This window comes from Linepithema humile, chromosome 7 (genome assembly GCF_040581485.1).
Source record: "Linepithema humile isolate Giens D197 chromosome 7, Lhum_UNIL_v1.0, whole genome shotgun sequence".
Taxonomy (NCBI): Eukaryota; Metazoa; Arthropoda; class Insecta; order Hymenoptera; family Formicidae; genus Linepithema; species Linepithema humile.
In genome coordinates, this window is record NC_090134.1 from 13,144,637 (window position 1) to 13,154,815 (window position 10,179).

The 10,179-nt window shown below is 28.6% G+C and overlaps 1 long non-coding RNA gene across 2 annotated transcripts; it reads left to right on the forward strand.

The window, feature by feature from the left end:
- The first annotated feature begins 6,067 nt into the window (after positions 1–6,067).
- LOC137001018 (uncharacterized) lies at positions 6,068–9,284 on the forward strand. Of its 2 annotated transcripts, XR_010891177.1 has the most exons (4): positions 6,068–6,575; positions 6,776–7,178; positions 8,202–8,425; positions 8,518–9,284. It is a non-coding gene; the product is annotated as an uncharacterized lncRNA (long non-coding RNA). The 2 variants fall into 2 exon arrangements; XR_010891176.1 differs by having other exon boundaries at positions 6,068–7,178.
- The last annotated feature ends 895 nt before the right edge of the window (positions 9,285–10,179 follow it).

The following is a 10,179-nucleotide window of genomic DNA, read 5'->3' on the forward strand; positions in this document are numbered from 1 at the left end:
AATTGAATACTTTACGAGATATTTTATACTTTAATTTGACATAATTTTATATAAACTATGAAATATTCGTAAAATATTCATTTTTCAATTATCTAACCTCAATACTTTTATGCATAAAATAATGAGAGGAATCAATTGGTATAAAGAAAACACGTAGTTGTCTTTAAGAAAAAATATGTGGTTGCTCGTTGCAAATTCAGTAGTATTTATCAATTACTTTGTCAGTATTTATAAATGTATTAATATTTATTTTATTAATTTATTTATTAATTTCTGAAATATTAATTTTGAGATGTTTAGATAATTTAGAAAAAATTTAACCCATACGATACCTGTTTCCTCTCACTTACAAGGAAACACCACGTACTCTGGGTCACCGATTTTAATAAAAAAATTTTGACGAGTAGTTTTCGTCCAATAAAGTTTCTGTGCAAAGCCATTCGATGCACTTCTCGGAATTTGCAGAGAAAAAAATTCATAAAGTTAAACGCAAATGCACGCGCGGTGTAAATGCTTTTACTGTTAAAGTTAATTTTAGTGATTTGTAGCAGCTCAACGGGAAACGCCTGGATTATCACGCTGGAGACTCGGGTTCTCGAGTACCTCACGGATTTTTTTTTCCTTTTTTTTATATGAATTGTAGTGTTAAATACATTTTATAAATACAAACAATATTTTTTTATTTATTGCTATTATTTTTTCATAATATGTGAAAATCTGAATTATTATAGAAGGAAGACGAAAGAAATAATTTTATAATTTAATTAATTATTAATTATTAGTTTTATTAATTATTTAAACATACTTCATTAACATTTTGAAAAATAGTTCTACTTTCTTTTAAACGCGATGCAAACCATGCATATTGTATCATATCATTGAATATAAATTAATTAAATTATAAAATTATTTCTTTCGTCTTTCTTCTATAATAATTCGGATTGCACAACTGTTGTGTATGTTTTCTCAATACTCGACGTTGATTTGTTGGCTCTAAAACAGCGCTCGGAATTAGTTGCACATTTCGGGCCGATTCCCGAGACGATGCCTCCTGTTCCTCCACTACCGTCCGGCCGCTGGCGACCGAGCCGCCGATAGCTCTGGCTCAGGAGCGTTTTATATAAGAAATAGGCTGGGTTATTGAGGCCCTCTCAGAAAATCGTAACATTTTCTTCGCTACATCAATAATGTTTATTTTTATTAATAATTAAATATATATACATATATATATAATGTATTAATAAAAATAAACATTATTTATGTAGCGAAGAAAATGTTACGATTTTCTGAGAGGGCCTCAATAACCCAGCCTATTTCTTATATAAAACGCTCCTGAGCCAGAGCTATTGGCGGCTCAATTGCCAGCGGCCGGGTCACTGATGCGATATTGACCACCGCGGTCCCGGTCCGCTGCCTCACACAACCTCACAGAAGCGTACGTCACGTATCCGTGTGGCACACGGATTCGTGACGTACGCTTCTGTGAGGTTGTGTGAGGCAGCGGACCGGGACCGCGGTGAACGATATCGCATCGATATCGAATTTGCGCATGCGCAAAAACCCCAACCGTTTAAGAACACTGGTGTCATGGCCTCTTGTGACAGAGCAGATCAGAGTGCCACATGTTTAGTTAAAAGAAAGAAGACAGTACCAAGAAATAAATCAAGAAGAATTAATTAATTAAATGATCAGAGTTCGTCAAGTTCAATTATCAAACAGAACGAATTGAACTTCTGTTTTAAAAAAGTAAGTAGTGTATTTTTTTACTAAAAGCTATTAGTTATTTTTTTCTCTTCTTTTATATTTTAGAATTGTAAGTCAAATATAACGTATAAAATATACACGTGGAAATGCGTTGAAAGATATTCTCAGGTATTTTTTCTATATTATGTTATATAATTATGTTACATTGAATTATTTATAATGTCAAGTTAATTTTATGGGACTGAAATGTGGAATATAATCAAATAATTCACAAGGTGAAGTGACGAAGGAATTATCATAAAATCTATTGTATTTCAAAGAAATACAACAGGAATGCGGATTAAAAAGTTTATTTGCACTTATGGTGTTAATTTTTTGGTTACATAAGTAAACTGTCGAAAATTAATAAACCTTTACAATATATAATACGATGGAATAGATACAGTAGAAATACAGTTGATAGATATATTGTATTTCAAAGAAATATAATAGATTTTATGATACTTTTTTCCTCATTTCACATTATTAACTTTGTCTAAATTGTATTTGGGCGTTGATGGATTCTAAAATTTTCAAATAAATATTCACAATTTATTATTAAAACTAAAAGACCAGAGACAAAAGCAGAATCTTTGTGCTCGGACCTAACGTTTACAATAGTATAAACTCGAAAACAAACGTTTTGGCCTTGGGTTTAGGCCATCGTCAGTGTGAAAAGATAACATTAAAAACATCAAAAACGAATATAATCAATCTTCAAATTTAACGCTACTTGATTCTAACAATTTTAATAAAAACGCAATAACATGGTTCTTAGTATTTTGTAGATTCCAATCAGTCAATTAAAAGAGGTTGTCGTTTTTTTTGTACTATACTGTAAAAATTAAAAAACTAAAGCTCAATTTAAAGTTAAAATTAGTAAAATTGAATAAATAAGTCTAGTGAATTTTATTAAAATTATAAGACTGAGTATAGTAAATTTTATGATTGAATAAAGTCAAGTTTTATAAATAATCGTTTTAATGAATATAAAATAAATTATTTTTTTAAAGAGAAAAATTACCTGAAATTGTTAGAATTAAGTAGCGTTAAATTTGAAGATTGATTATATTCGTTTTTGATGTTTTTAATGTAATCTTTTCACACTGACGATGGCCTAAACCCAAGGCCGAAACGTTTGTTTTCGAGTTTATACTATTGTAAATGTTAGGTCCAAGCACAAAGATTCTGCTTTTAGCTCTGATCTTTTAGCTTTAATAATAAATTGTGAATTTTTATTAATAAAAAAAGCTTATAATTGGATATTATTATTATAATTTATAATTTTCAAAAACATTTGAGACTTTATGTAAGTATCTATATTTTTCTTTTATTTAATCATGTAATTCAAATTAATAAAATATATGAGAAATGTATGCACTGCGAAGGAATATTTATAACGGTTTAGTCACAATTACAAATGACGATGCTTTGCACAATTTTAATAAATTTAATAATAAAATTTACCTATTATTTTTTATTGGTTAATTTCTATGTTGTGTTCATTGATTGCTTGGCAATGATTGACGAATATGCATTGTGAACACAGATATAACATAATCAGAACGTAAAATTCAATCAATACAAATTCAATTAATTTTGCTTTTATTTTAGGATATTAAAATACAGGAATATATATATTTTTTGGAGAATTATAATAAAATTATTATCGGCTGTTAGCTATCGGGCTACTAATTTCAGTTTCCTTGCATTCTCATCTCGGCGAGACCGAACCATTAATTACCCTATATTAATTTTTTTACAGAATTGTTTTGAAGTTTTTGTGTTACTAATCTATCTTTGCAAGTGAATTACACACGTTATATGACAATTAACTTAAAACTTAAAAGTACGTAAATTAGTTATGGATAATGTTAATAAAAAAAGTAAATTTTGTAGACAATTTCGAAACAGATTAAATCAATCTTTAACTATAGTTAATACTCTCAACCTTGATACTTTCAAAAAGACAACTAATTATTCACAACCTGATACACCGAACATTTCTAACTGTAACTCTAGTTGCAAATCTGATACTAATTTTGACAATATTTCTTATAATGATAATGACAGTAACCATGACATTGATGTATTTATTAATTCAAGAAATTTGAATTCTGGTGGAAATGTTCAGAGTGTCGACGTATCAGATACTATCATAATTGAAAATAAAGAGCATGTTTTTGGCTCTAAGTTACAAAAATGGGCCATTAACAAAAATGTAACTCACTCAACTCTTAATAGTTTATTGAACATTTTACGAGCAGAACCCGGCTATAATTATTTGCCCAAAGATGCGAGAACACTTTTAAAAACACCAAATGATACACATGCAAAAAAAACTCGGATCAGGGTTATACTATTATTTTGGAATAAATGAAACCTTAAGTAACCTATGTAATAAACAAAATATAGTAATTAAGCTCAATGAAGAAATTTTACTAGCAGCGAATATTGACGGCCTACCTATATCTAAAAGTACGAATAGTTTTTTTTGGCCAATATTATGTACTGTTAAATCAGTTGACAAAATTAAAAATAAAGTTTTTATGATAGCCTTGTATCATGGCAATGTAAAGCCCAATGCAAATGAGTTTTTAACTGACTTTGTAAACGAATGTATAGAATTATCAAAAAATGGAATATACAGGGTGATTCAAAATAACCTGATGTCCTTGCATTGCCATATTCTTGAGCGAATTCTGAGACGATTTTTCCTTTTACAAAATTTTGTCCGAAGTTTAGTTTTCGAGTTATAATTGAAAATAGTTTGCTTATGAGTCCGATACAACGGACAGACAGGGACGATGTAATGTGTCATGAGACGATAGTAAACACTTGACAGTCTCATTATACGTTGCGCGTCCCTGCCTGCCCGTTGTACCGAACTCGTAAGTTGCTATCTATTTTCAATTATAACTCGAAAACTAAGCTTTGGACAAAATTTTGCAAAAGGAAAAATTGTCTCAGAATTCGCTCAAGAATATGGCATTGCAGGGACATCAGGTTATTTTGAATCACCCTGTATATCAACTCTATAAGATGTCATTTCAAGTTGTCAATGTTGATTTGCGATACACCTGCAAAATCATTTATTTTAGCTATTAAAGGGCATTCGGGTTATTTTTCATGCACCAAATGTGATATAGGAGGAGACATGGCTAATAAAGTACTGTGTTTTGTCGATACTGAAAATCTTCATAAAAGATCAGATCATTCATTTCGAAATAAAGTTCAACCTGAACATCACATTGGCACTAGTATTTTATTAAAGATTCCGAATTTTAATATTATTGATAATGTTCCTATAGATTATATGCATTGTCTCTTACTTGGCGGTACAAAAATATTTTTTTGTAACAAACTGTACGGATGGATTTATGGTAGACCTCCTTATAAATTACGGGCTCGTGACGTTAGTAAAATTTCTGAACGTCTTTTAAGATTGAGGAGTCATATTCCGTGTGAGTTTTCTCGAAAAACTCGCCCTATTACTGAATGCAAAAGATATAAAGCAAGTGAATTCCGATTACTTTTGCTTTATACTGGTCCAATAATCTTAAAAGATATTATATCTTCTAAAATGTATAATAATTTTATTGTACTCAGTTTGGCTAGTTCAATATTGATCAGTCAATATTATTCTTGCTATGAAAATTATATCTCATATGCTCATGATCTATTCAAACATTTTATCATAAATTCGCAAAAACTATATGGGCCAGAGTTTATTTCACATAATATTCATAACTTTTTGCATTTGAGTGATTGTGTTAGATTATTTGGTTCGCTCGATAATTTTAGCGCTTTCATATTTGAAAAAAAAAGTTCGAAAATCTTCTCAAGCGTTGGAACAAGTAGTACGTCGAATTGTTGAAGAAAAGAATGTTAGAGAATCTGTTACAGAATCAATTAACACTCCTATAAAATTCTCTATGGAACACAATAAAGGCCCTTTAATCGAGGGTTGTACTTCACCTCAGTATAAAAAATATAAAACTATCAACTATTGCATACACATTTCAAAAGAGGCTGATAGATTTATTGAACTTAAGAATAGAACTATCGTTGAAGTAAAAAATTTTTGTTGCTATAAAAACTTCAAAATGTTGTTAGGATACGAGTATAAAAGATATGAAGACTTTTATACTAAACCATGTTCGTCAGCCCTTTTTGATATACAATATATTCGAAAAGTTGACAGTTCACACAAAATGTGGCCTATTTCGCACATCAATAAAAAATTAGTAGTCCTTATCCACAATAATCAATATGTCTTATTTCCAATGCTACATCTATAAATCAAAGTACCAGGGTTGATTTAATCTAAATTAAGTGATTTAAACCATCGATTTAAATCGTAGTTTTAATGAACTGCATTTTTTAAAACCATTGGTTTTAATGAATTTTTATTACTGAAAATACATTTTAAAGATAGAAATAAACTTTTTAGTTTACATTAAAGTGGAAACTTTATCAAATAATATACAATATTATACTGTCTAGTCAATATATACTTTATTTATCTAATATATCTGTTATGTTTTATAATTTTATCGTATAAAATTATTTTTTTATTGAAGATATATGATAAGTATAAATTATAAACGGACATTATTAATATCACTTGCAAATGGGTTGGTACGTTGTCAAGTTTGAAGATGAAGAAACGGTTGAAGCGGTACCAAAAACTTGGTACTCAAAAGATACAAAAGAATGCAACTGGCCTCCATCGCATTGGAATTCAAATAAAATTAATGATTATATAAAATTCAGGAAAGCACCACAATATAACTGGAATCGTTATAGAGTTGCCATTTTAGGTAGCTACGGTAAGATGTGTATCCTGCATAATATTTTTTATTAATATAACTAAATATGAGTATTCTTTTTACTAAAATAAAATTAATAAATAAAAAATTAAGAGACTATTTTGCAACTAGTTAAACAATTTCCAAATAGAGACAGTGATTTTGTAATACTTTATATGTTATGCACGGTCACACATAAAAATCTTTAATGTTGTTTTTAGAAAATCTATCTGTTGCTCAACAAAAAGCGAATAAGGCCAAACATACGTCTGATCTTTCGTCGCAAAGTGATGAATTAAACAAACGGCGACGTAGTGATAATAAAGAAAAAAGAATCGAAGAAACAAAGAGACAAAGAAAGAGAAAATACAAATCGGCGAAACATTTGTCCGATAATGAATCTTCTTGATTTGACACTATCTGAATCAGATACTAATATTTATCCCTCTCCAAGCGCCTTTATAACAAATGGTAAACATTATTCTCTCTAAAAATAATATTGTTGGGTTTCTATCATAATTAATTTCACTATTCCTCTAGATAATAATTTTATTAAAAATCTGCCAGTCGAGATTGTAACTAAATCGACAACTGAATGTGAAATTCCTCGAAGAATAGATACAGGTAAATTAACACTTTAATAGTACATTTTGTATTAAGAGCGGAAAGTGATACTTTAGGCGAGCGCTGCAAATGTGTTCGAGCACAAAAGTCACTTAACGCTCGAAGTATAAAAAATAGTACAATTTTTTTTACGCCCGTCATCAAAAGTATAGACTTTTTTAGAGAAAAAGAAGATTAAAATACTCAATTTTGTCTATTCTCTGTGTGAAGTTAGCCATGCTAAACCGTTTCCAAGGTATTTTTGTTTTTGGTTTTCTAAATCCTATTGTAGTGACTGTGTAATATAATTAAGGTAATAAACAATTGTAGTTCTTTTTATTCACAAATGTGGTTGGTAATGATCTTTTTATTACTCAATTAGTTTAAAAACAATTTGCTCAACATGTTTCGACGTTACAATATGTCATTCTTACGTCATTGTTAAAAGCTTAAAATTAAAAAACGGATAAACTTAATCTAAAATAAAAATCTTATGTCACAACCGGCACAGAGAGATAAAATTTCTCCATAGTCAATAAATTAAAATAATAATAAAATAAATACGGTTTAAGAATATATTGTTGATTAAAATTGAAAGTGAAGTAATTGAAAATCGTTGCGTCCTAACAACAACTAAATTATTAGAAGAGATTTCTAATAATTTAAGATTTTTACGATTAAGTTTATTCGTTTTTTATTTTCAGCTCTTGACAATGACGTAAGAATAACATATTGTAACGTCGAAACATGTCGAGCAAATTGTTTTTAAACTAATTGAGTAATAAAAAGATTATTACCACATTTGTGATTAAAAAGAACTACAATTGTTTATTACCTTAATTTTTGTTTTTTGTCACCTATCAAAAAAATTTACTTTCAGCTTGGCGAGTGGCAATGACTTTTCTGCTCGCTCAGCGGTTAACTTTCTGTTAACAACTGACAATTATAAAAGCCAACTTTCGATGTTGGGCGTAGAAAAATATTATATCAACTATTTTCGTAGCTATGATTAAAAATACTACTAATTCAGTTTGTAAATTTTAGACTTTCAGAAACAAGTGTTGAGAGAACTGAACGCTATACACTTGAAATTGAACGATGTGATGGAAAGTATGGCCCTTTTATTAAAAAATAAAAAAATTGAAGATGAGCCGACGATAACCGTCAATAATATTCCAGATATCGTCCATCTGTTTCCAGTAAAAGAACAAACATTAGCTGAACTAGAAGAGTGGCTTAATGTCAATGCTCAAAATAAAAAAATATTGGTGTGGCTTTAAATAATTAGAAAGTCGAATGTGTATATAGTGATAATTGATAGTTATTAATACTTTTGTAACGATTATTCAAATTGTTTTAGATTATGGAATTGAGTCGCGTCGGGGGCTTAAATGTTAAAGATGTTACGAGAAAAATCATGTACAGAGTTTTCACAAATGAAGTTGGAATACTATATTCTTGGGAAGGGGCTAACAAAAAGAAATCCTTCAAAAATCTAGCGATAGCTTCGGTCATTTTGAGTAATCTTTTTTTTGCATACGCATTCTATTTTAGAAAAAAGTTTTTGCTTCAAATGTGATAGACTATATCTTAAAGAATATGACTAATAATATATTTTTATATATTTTTTAATACAGTTTGTGTTATACTTTTATTTTGCTATTTTGTTATATTAGGTGCTGTTCGATATTGCAAAAGCACACCCGATTCAACTGAAGCAGAAGTAATCAGTTTCATCAAATCCTGGTTAGTTAGATGCAAAGATCGTATCCGCAATGTTGCTAAAGATGACGTGAACTATGTAACAATCGAAGAGAACGACGACGTAACGATGAAAGAAGTTTAAACAAAGAAGTATTTATTGTTATACTAAAATCTACATTTATTACAATAGTTACATTTTTATTTTATTAATTTTTATTTTAATTGTATTATGTATGTTATGGACAAAGTGATGAATGAGGAATTATGCATAATGCCCGAGACCAGTCGGGCAGAGTGATAATTATTTGTTAATTTATCGCTTTAACCAGGCAATATAAATAAAAATAAATATAAATAAATATATAAATCTATATATATATATATATATATATATATATATATATATATATATATATATATGTATTTATTTATTTATTTATTTATCATTTTGTCCGACTAGTCGCGGGCATTATGCATAATTTATCATATGCCTCATTTATCATTTTGTCCATAACAATATTTATGAGCGGTAGTGTAATAGTAGACGAGTCTAAACGTCCAGTGTTAAGACATAAGTACTAATTGTAAGTACATTTTTAGTTCAATTTAAAAGTTTATATTTTATAAATATATATGTGATATTGTTTATATATCTCTCAAAGGTATACAAAAATATACCTGTAATCTTTGTTAAACGTGCAATTTTATTTTTATTTTTATTTTTATTTTATTTTTATTTTATTTTTATTTTATTTTTATTTTATTTTTATTTTATTTTTATTTTATTTTTATTTTATTACATATACGTCTTTAATAAATACGAATTAATTTCTATATTGTATGAAACACTCTTTTTCCATGTCTATAGATAATGAGACAATTCAGTAGTTCTTTTTAAATTCAACACTCTGTATATTAGTTTTCAAATATAATTTAAATTTATATTGTCTAAACTATACTGTAAAATCTAAAAGTTTAATAAACTATTTGAATAATTTTACAAAATAAAACTAGCGCACCTTTATTAAAACACTACTTTCAATTACCACATTGATAAAAATCTATGTGCAGAATGCATTAAAGGACTATGCATATATATACTACGTGCTTTTCATGTTCATACTGTGTACATACATGTACATATTACGTACGTGCAAAGAATATTCTTGGTATATATATGCATGAACATTCTATGTACATGAATTGTACATTCTCCAAATATACATGCATGTACGTATATTGTACGTTGTCGGAATTTACATGCATGTACATACTGCGAACGTGCACTGCGCATCCTCGAAATATATCCCATGTACAT